General features: G+C 43.4%; 1 long non-coding RNA gene across 1 annotated transcript; it reads left to right on the top strand.

Annotated features, from left to right (window-relative positions):
• Positions 1-1,568: 1,568 nt before the first annotated feature.
• On the top strand, positions 1,569-3,138 carry LOC112938770 (uncharacterized). Its single transcript, XR_010740598.1, has 2 exons — positions 1,569-2,440; positions 2,826-3,138. It is a non-coding gene; the product is annotated as an uncharacterized lncRNA (long non-coding RNA).
• The last annotated feature ends 5,324 nt before the right edge of the window (positions 3,139-8,462 follow it).

An 8,462-nucleotide genomic window follows, 5' to 3' on the forward strand; every position in this document is an offset into this window, starting at 1 on the left:
CTTAGAACCATTATGCACAAATTATTCGACAACTTATTAGTGTCGGGTCTTGCCACTAACCAATACTGATGACTAACACATTAGTGTTGGGTCTTGTCAGCTAGAACATGATGAATACACTTTTGATGGGAAAGGGCATCTAACCCGACACTGTGTTAATGACTTTCACATCAACACACTGGTGCCACTCACATCAGCACCGGGTATTCTTATGACCCGACACTACTGATGACCTTGACCATATTAATGCTGACTTCGAAGTTAAGTGTTTCATGCAAATTTGGATTGTGACAAAGTTTATATGAAAACTGTTGCTCTCGACAAGATATATTATTTTGTATGTCACAATCTTTTCTTTTGAATTGTTTTAGATACTCATACCAGCACTTATGCCAATTGCGAATCAGCACTGATATTATTTTTTTAGCAGTGAATATTGCTTGAGTTCCTTAGTGACCCATTCCATGATTGATGTGGTGGTAAGCTCCTCGTTTCTTAATACAATTTGATTTCTTTAATCTCCAAACAAACCAAGATGAAGATATTATATTGCGGACCCATCGTTTTGCTTATTCGCGGAATAAACCAAACTGCATATTTACAAACGAAAAGTAATTTGTGAATAAAATTTTTATATACGTGTTCTTATCGATCTAAAAGTAAAGGCTGAAAAATAAACTTCGATGAAAGAACATCAAAATCAGCTCCAAATTTAAAGTTGAAAAGGTGAGGCCCTTGAATGCAATGTACACAGTCGTTTTTCATCACTTCAGTTGCCGCTACTCCATTCATCCACCAGTCCAGCAGCTCATCATTTGCCTGCCAATGTTGTGTGTAAATATGAACATGGCATCAAATTTGGGATGCAATAGCCTCCTAAATTGTTTCAGTCACTAAACATCCACGACCAGGCATGTTAATTTTCAAAATACAATTGACAGAACAGGATTGCTAGAATTATGTCGCTATATTTTTCGCTTATTTTCAGCCTTTTTTTCCCTACATGATTATCCTCTCTATGATATGTAAGTATAATTTTATCTCTTCTATCTCCTTTAAGTAGATAAGAAACTACTTTTAATCCTAATTCACTGGAAAAATTACAATGCAAATAGAAAAATTGTGTATTACTTAAGCTAGCCCTGTCCATTAGTAATATGGTTCGAATATCTTGACAAGCTTTTAAATTAATCAGGCTCATTCGTCATATATTATATATTATTTTTCTTGGACCTGCTTCTGCTCCAAAAAAAGGTGAAAAAAATATCTATCCATATTCGCTCGTGAGCTACACATGCCGGCCGTGCTCGTGCGAAAGCCCTACGAGTCACGCGTCCACGCCACGGCGCGCGTTGGCCTCCCCTATACACAAACGTGCAAACGCGTTGCTCCAAGCGGGTGTGGACAAACAAGGGCAAGCCCTCGATCGAGCAGCCGCGCGGCTGCGGGCGAGACCTGCAGGCACACAGGCAGGCAGCAGGCACCGCGCCGCGCGCGCTACCTAGCTGCAAGCTGCAGCAATAAAACGCCAGGTTTATGCTTTTGACCCCGGGGGGGGGGGGGGGGGGGGGTGGGGTTCGGTACAAGAGCTAGCCATGCATGCAGCATGCATATGCTTCGCTTATGTATATGGCGCGGCGCAATGTGTCCACGGAAAGAAGCTAGTAGTAGTATGGTGTAGCTGAGCTGAGCTGCTTCATCTGCATCCTGCGCGCGCGGCCTTTGGATGTCTGTCGTCTCCTCTTCCTGCTGCCTTCTTTCCTTTCCCCTTTTGTGCCTTCCACATGACACAAGCCATGGCTTTTGCAGCGCGGCGCAGCGCAGCCCTGCCCCTTGTTTCTCCCCTCTCTCGGTATGCTCGCCGTGCATGCATGGGCACTGGAAAGAGAATAGCCCATGCATAGTGGGGAGGGAGGAAAGAGAAATGGATTCGGAGAGAGATCATCAACTGATGCAATGCAAGGACCACTCAGTCACGGGAGGGAGCGTATACGGTGATGCTAGCTTCTCTCCCTCTCACACTCATCTTTTACCCTCAATCTCTCTCACTCGCACACACAAGAACACACACGATTGCTTTTGTTTTATGGTCGTTTCTTTACATTCCAGCGACTTCGCAAACTATAATATCAATCATCAGGGCTTTTAAGTGCAAGTGCAAGTGCAAGTCAGAGCCACTTGTTACTGTATCAATGTGTATTGTGCAACTGTGTATTACTGTGCACATGCAACTTTGCATGAGGCCGCGTGCACATGCATGAGATCGCAGTGTCCTGACAGTAAATCAAGAGGCTAAAGTATACTGGGGAGGCCTGTACGTAGCAGTCAGTGGCAGTATAGTGCTCAGTTGCTCACAAGACAACAGAGCTCGCGAAGTGTTGGGGCCATGTTGGATAAGCTGATAGCCGCTAGCCTAGCGGAAACTGTTTTAAACACTCGGGTGAACGTCCAACCGTTTCTTGCATGCCATCTAAATGGTTACGAAATTTTTTTTAAAAAATTGACATGATATGTTAATATGTAATATAACAATTCACAAACATGCAAGTTCAAATTTGATTTCTACAAGTTGTGACAAAAATAACAAATTTGACTGTGAATATACGTATACTAGTTAGAGTTTGATTTGTTATTTTTGCTACAACTTGTAGAAGTTAAATTTGAACTTGCATGTTTGTGAAGTGATATATTACATATTAATCTATCTTGTGAATTTTTTTGGATTTTTTTCATAATCATTTAGGTGCCATGAAAGAAACGGGTGACATTCACCCGAGAGATTAGAATCCATCCTCCCTAACCTAGCTGCTGTTGTGCACCGGCAGGGTGAGGTACTGGAACAACTCAGGGGGAAAAGGACGGCGACCTCTCCCCTTCATGTGCGTCCGTGCACGCTGGTCCTATGCGCACGCCGCAACAAGGCATCCCATCCATCGTCCCCTGGCGGCGTTCTGGAGTGCGCGTATGCTAGCCCTGCGACAGCCTAACAGCCTATTGCAGCGTCGCGCTCTGCACTGCATGCATCTTTATCTCATGATATATCTCTCCTCGATCTCTCGCTCTCAAGTTTCCTCCCCCCGTGATTTTGCGAGTATAAGCCAGAGAAGGAAGTGGTGAATTATTACTGCCTTGCATCCACTGCCTGCCGTCTGAAACGTAATCATCAGGTGGATCAGCGGAGAAAATCTGTAAACCTTGTCTTGATCTACTCTTCGCGTCGGGTCCAAATCACATGCCTCCGCCCGCTCTGTCTCCCTGCCTCAGCCTCGCCGTAGTTAAATAGATAAAAACATTGTGTAAGGTGATTAATCCGGTCGGGACCGTAGATTTTCCACGGGGACATCTAAGCCACCGGGCGCCTCCCCGCCCACCGGCTTACGCAAGACAACGTAAAAACAGTGGCGCTCGCGGGGGATTTGGCCGTAGCACCGCACGCCCGCACGTGACGCGCGCACGTACGGGCGTACCACGTTATACACGTAAAACGTACGTACGCCGCCCGCCCTCCTCCCACCGCGCTGCACTGTTCGGCAACCCACCAGGTGAGGCTAGCAACAGCGCCCAGGTTTGGACGGACCCGGCCGGCCCACACGCGCGCGGAGACATACAGACGCGCTCGCGCACGCAACACGTACGCCCTCCCCCCGCGTACGTACGGTCACAACGGGGTCAGATGCCGTTTCAGGTTTCACTGTAGCAGTAGCGCGTACGAGAACGAGAACGAGACGAGACCAACCGGCAGCGCAGGGCCGGCGCGCGCGCTGTGAGCTGAGGGCAGTGGCGTCACGTATCCGTACGCATGCGCCGGCCGGCCGGCGTCGCAGGGGAACAACCATATATCAACTGCCAGTAAGTATATAGTGCAAGCCGCGGGCGCAGCCATCGCGGGCCGGGGGTCCCGACGTGCAGCCGACCGGCCGGGCCGCCGGCAGCTTGCAGGGCCGCGTGGGGGCGGCAACGCCACGACGAGCCGATCGACGACGACGAAGACGACGCTGTGCGCGCCCACCGGCCGATGGTCCAGGGCCGGGACACACACCAGGCGCCGCTAGCTTAGCTAGCTGTGGAACGTACTGTGCCGTCGTCGCGGTAGATCGATATCGGGTGTTTTCAGTTCACGCTAAAATTTAAAGTTTAGTTGAAATTGGAACGATGTGATGAAAAAGTTGAAAATTTAAAGAAAAAGTTTAAAACTAAACAGAGCCATCGATTCTCATTCTACTATGCATTAGGACGAGACATGTACTCCGTATATGATATATCGAGTCGATCTGCGGGTTAATTAGAGCTCTAATTAAGGACAAGGACACCAGCGTATACGTAGCTCTCGCGCACGCATGTGACTTGCCGTTGCCGTGCAGACCCAACCCGACAGGATGGATCTACTTTGCAGTTGAGAATTGGCCAGGATCGATCGATGGATCGAGCTGTCCTTCTCGCTTGCGTCTGCCTGCGTGTTGTTCTGAATTTCTGACGGCCGTCCGGCCTTGTGTCGACCATGTGTGAAAATGTCGAGCAAAATCATATTTATCTAGAGAAATCCAAATTATGAAGAAAATTAATTTCTGTTTGAAGCAGTTTGACAGTTCAAGCACATTTATAAGAAAAACCAAACGGTTCTGAAATAAAATAGCAATAAAACACTACCTAAGTAATTTAACCGTCTAATGCACCATTGAATGCCTAATCGCGGCGGCTACCCGGCGCCTAGCGCCTAATGGGCGCCTAGGCGGCGCCTACGGCCGATTTTTAGAACACTGGCTACAAGTCAGTTACAAGCTGGACACTTTTTTTTAAAAAAAAAAATCTACCCCATACCATTGAATTTATCACAATTTAACAATTTACCATTGACTTTACTCACTAATTGTTTTTATAAGAGTAAATTTCACAAAACTACATATATAACATTAATTTTATTATAAAACTGCAACTTTTATAACCACGATAGTTCTATGGATATAAACTCTAAACTACATAGTTCTTTGATAACTGCATTACTAAATCTGTAGTTTGGTGATATAATGCTTTAAATATATAGTTCAGTGATAAATTTTACGCTAAATAAGTAGTTTAGTTTGATAAAAGTATATGTAGTTTTAATTGTGAAATTTACTCTTTCTATAATACGTCAGTGCCCCAACTATTTTTATTTAAAAAAAGCCTTATATATATACAATTGATTGATCTCATAGAAGTTTAAAAAATATAAAAATTTTCCAGTAGTCCCCTTGCATGACATAAAAGTTTGTGTATATGTTTCCAGTTTTATTTTCCATTTTTTTCGAAAAGTTATTTTTGTGTGGCATTTGACAGAGGAATTATTTTCTAAAAGAAAAATCGTCTAAAATATGAAAACATGAGTTATGCTAAAAACATCAAAAAAATATTCTATGTAGTATGTACCATATAATAGATAAATTATATTCTATGGGAAATAGTAATGCAAAATTCTTGAATTTTATATACAACTTTTCGTTTTGTACACGGAGGCTACACAAAAAATATATTCTAGCCTAATGGTATATTGTAGTATATACTCTCTCCATTTATTTTTAATAGTTATATTTCCAAATCTGAAAAATTTATTTTTGATAGGCATATTCCAATTCAACAACCTATCATCTTAATGACTTTTTCGGATTTAATGCACGACTCTCTATTCTTCCATACAAGATTGGCTATATGGGTATCGAGAAATGTAAATATTAATAAATCGCTTGTTTACGAGGAATGACTAGTAGCATGTTTAAATAGATAATAAGTAGAATTACTTATCTTATCCTTGATCTGTGTGATAAGATGAAATATGACTATCAAAAGTAGATAGAGGGAGTATATTTTTCTTTGAAACTTATGGTCGGATAAATCAATTGTTAACCTTGTATGTATATTAGGTATTTTTGACACTATTTTAAGAAATATTTAACTAAATGGCATATTATATAACAATTTATATGCTCCGTGATATTTTATAGAAAGATAAAATGTTAGTAAAAAAATTGAATTAGGATAAACTCAGTGTAATGGAATAGTTTTTTCTTTTTCAATTAAAAAAGGTGACAAGGGGTACATAATGTATTGTAATTTTTATACGTTTACATCTTCTACCAGTTCCAATAATATTTCTGTGAGAGTGACAACATAATATGTACTTTATATATAAGTTTTCGTTCTTGGTGCGTGGCTATCACTGATGTCACACAAAATGCAAAGAGACTGTACTTTTTCGTCCCTGTAGCGGCGTCTTTCTTAGCCGAAAAGGAAGAAAGCGCGGCCAACCACTACATTCCGTGGATTGGCAGCACACTGCCGGCCTGACTGCCTCCGAATAAACAAACCCGATCGATCGAGCTAACCACGCATCCGTGGCCCATTAATTCGCTATTCCAATGATGGGTTATGTGGAAACGGACGAAGGGCGTAAGCTCATCGGATCAACGCTCGCGTGATTAGATCAACGCATCAGTAGTGTTGAGAGAGAGCGAGATGAATACGGCCGGAGACTCCAAAGTCCAAATTCGAGTCGTTTTCGCAGCCCGGAGCTAGGAAAACTGACGGATTCGACAGGAAGATCAGGAAAACGCCTTCCTACTTTCAATTATAAATAAACAACCTCGGTTAATTAATTAATTAACCTCCACTACATCATCAAGTCACATCCAGTGAACTGAAAGCAAATATATTTTCTTAATTTCTCCTAGCTAGCTTTTCCACCTGGGATTCCTGTGGAATATTTAAAAATACTCCGTTTGGAGCACGGATTACGCCGGAGAGATTTCCTCATCTCCGCAGCGTCACGCGTGTGGTAGGCGTACGCTTGAGAAACGGGTCTTAGCCGAGCTCCTCCATTGCCTGATTGCCTCTCCATCCACGACAAGTAGTCCCTCACGTTTACATCGCCGGGGATTTTGTATATCACGGTTTACGTTGCATGCTAGATGATAAAAACCCAAGAGAAATTACGAATTCTATCTTTTCTTTACTCAACGGCGTACGTACTCCTTATGTATGCAGAGATCCGGTAGTTAAAATCTCTCCCTAAGATAGATACATCTACAGAAACGAGATATCTGAATTGGAGATAAGCAGAGATCTCGTAGAGCAGTAGATTAGTATACCAGCTAAGGTGGAAACGCGATGGACTTTGTGCACTGATGGAGACCCAGCTGACAGGCCAATGTCACATCCGACGACAGTACGTGTGACATATTAGTTGCCACACGAAACACGAACATAACCAGGTAGGAGTGTGGGCCACACCTCTAACTCCAGCTCCACCCCTCTTAAAGCTAGAGCTCAGTTAAACAGTTTCAGCTCTACTAAAACTGGAAGTGGAGTTAGGTAAAACTCTCTCACAAAATGTACTAGAGTTGTGGAGCTGGGTTTAGGCAGCTACATAACTTCACTCTAGACTCAACTTCTAAAGTTAAATTTAGGAGTTAAAGCTGTACCAAACAGGCCCACAGTATACGTATAGCTTTCAGGTTGTTAAGTAGTTGTACTACTATTAGTAATATGAAGAAAACCATTCTCTGACAGCATGACCGGTAATAAGGCTGCTATAGCTTACTCTTACTGTATACTGTGTTTAGTTCGCACTAAAATTAGAAGTTTGGTTGAAATTGGAATGATGTGACGGAAAAGTTAGAAGTTTGTGTGTGTAGAAAATTTTTGATGTGATAGAAAAGTTGGAAGTTCGAAGAAAAAATTTGGAACTAAACAAGAGCTTATACATACGAGTTCCATAGACTATTCACATATGGGCCAGTGGAGTACACAGGATCGTCAGCGATTGATGGATCCTTAGCTACTTATACGGCGTTGATCAGTACATCTGTAAGGAGTACAGTACATGCATACGGTGTACGTTTCAGAGAAGCAACGTACGTACATACGCACAGGCGTATATATATAGCCTGCAATGCTTCTACATTTCAGAGAAGGAAAAGGCAAACAGACTGTGCATGCGCATGCACGAGGGATTGAAATTTTTATTCTGCTCGTCATTCCAATTGATGGATGTACGCGTGTGCAGGCCGTCATGAGCTGCAGCTGAGCTTCGCATGGTGACGTGCAGCCATGGGGAAAGCTTTAGCTATCATAGCTAGCTGGTGAGAGGAGCTCTCTGGCCTCTGCATACTATCACTATACTCCTATATATTCGTCCACAAGCTCCCTCGAGCTGAAAGAGGAAAGAAAGGTTCTCGCTCCCTCGTTATTCCTTCCTTCGATCGATCGGTTCCCCGTCCTTGCACTGCGAAGGTCATGGATGCGATCGAGCCCAAGGAGAATGCCCGAGAATAACTCCGGGATAAGCTGGGAGGCCATGAGGTTGACATCTCACGCAGGGAGAGAGAGAGAGAGAGAGAGAGAGAGGAGGAGAAGGAGGAGGAGAGACAGAGACGGGACCATGGCGTATACAGTACTGAGGTCACAAGTCTACAATGAGAGTCTCTCTC

This window comes from Oryza sativa, chromosome 4 (assembly GCF_034140825.1).
Source record: "Oryza sativa Japonica Group chromosome 4, ASM3414082v1".
Taxonomy (NCBI): domain Eukaryota; kingdom Viridiplantae; phylum Streptophyta; class Magnoliopsida; order Poales; family Poaceae; genus Oryza; species Oryza sativa.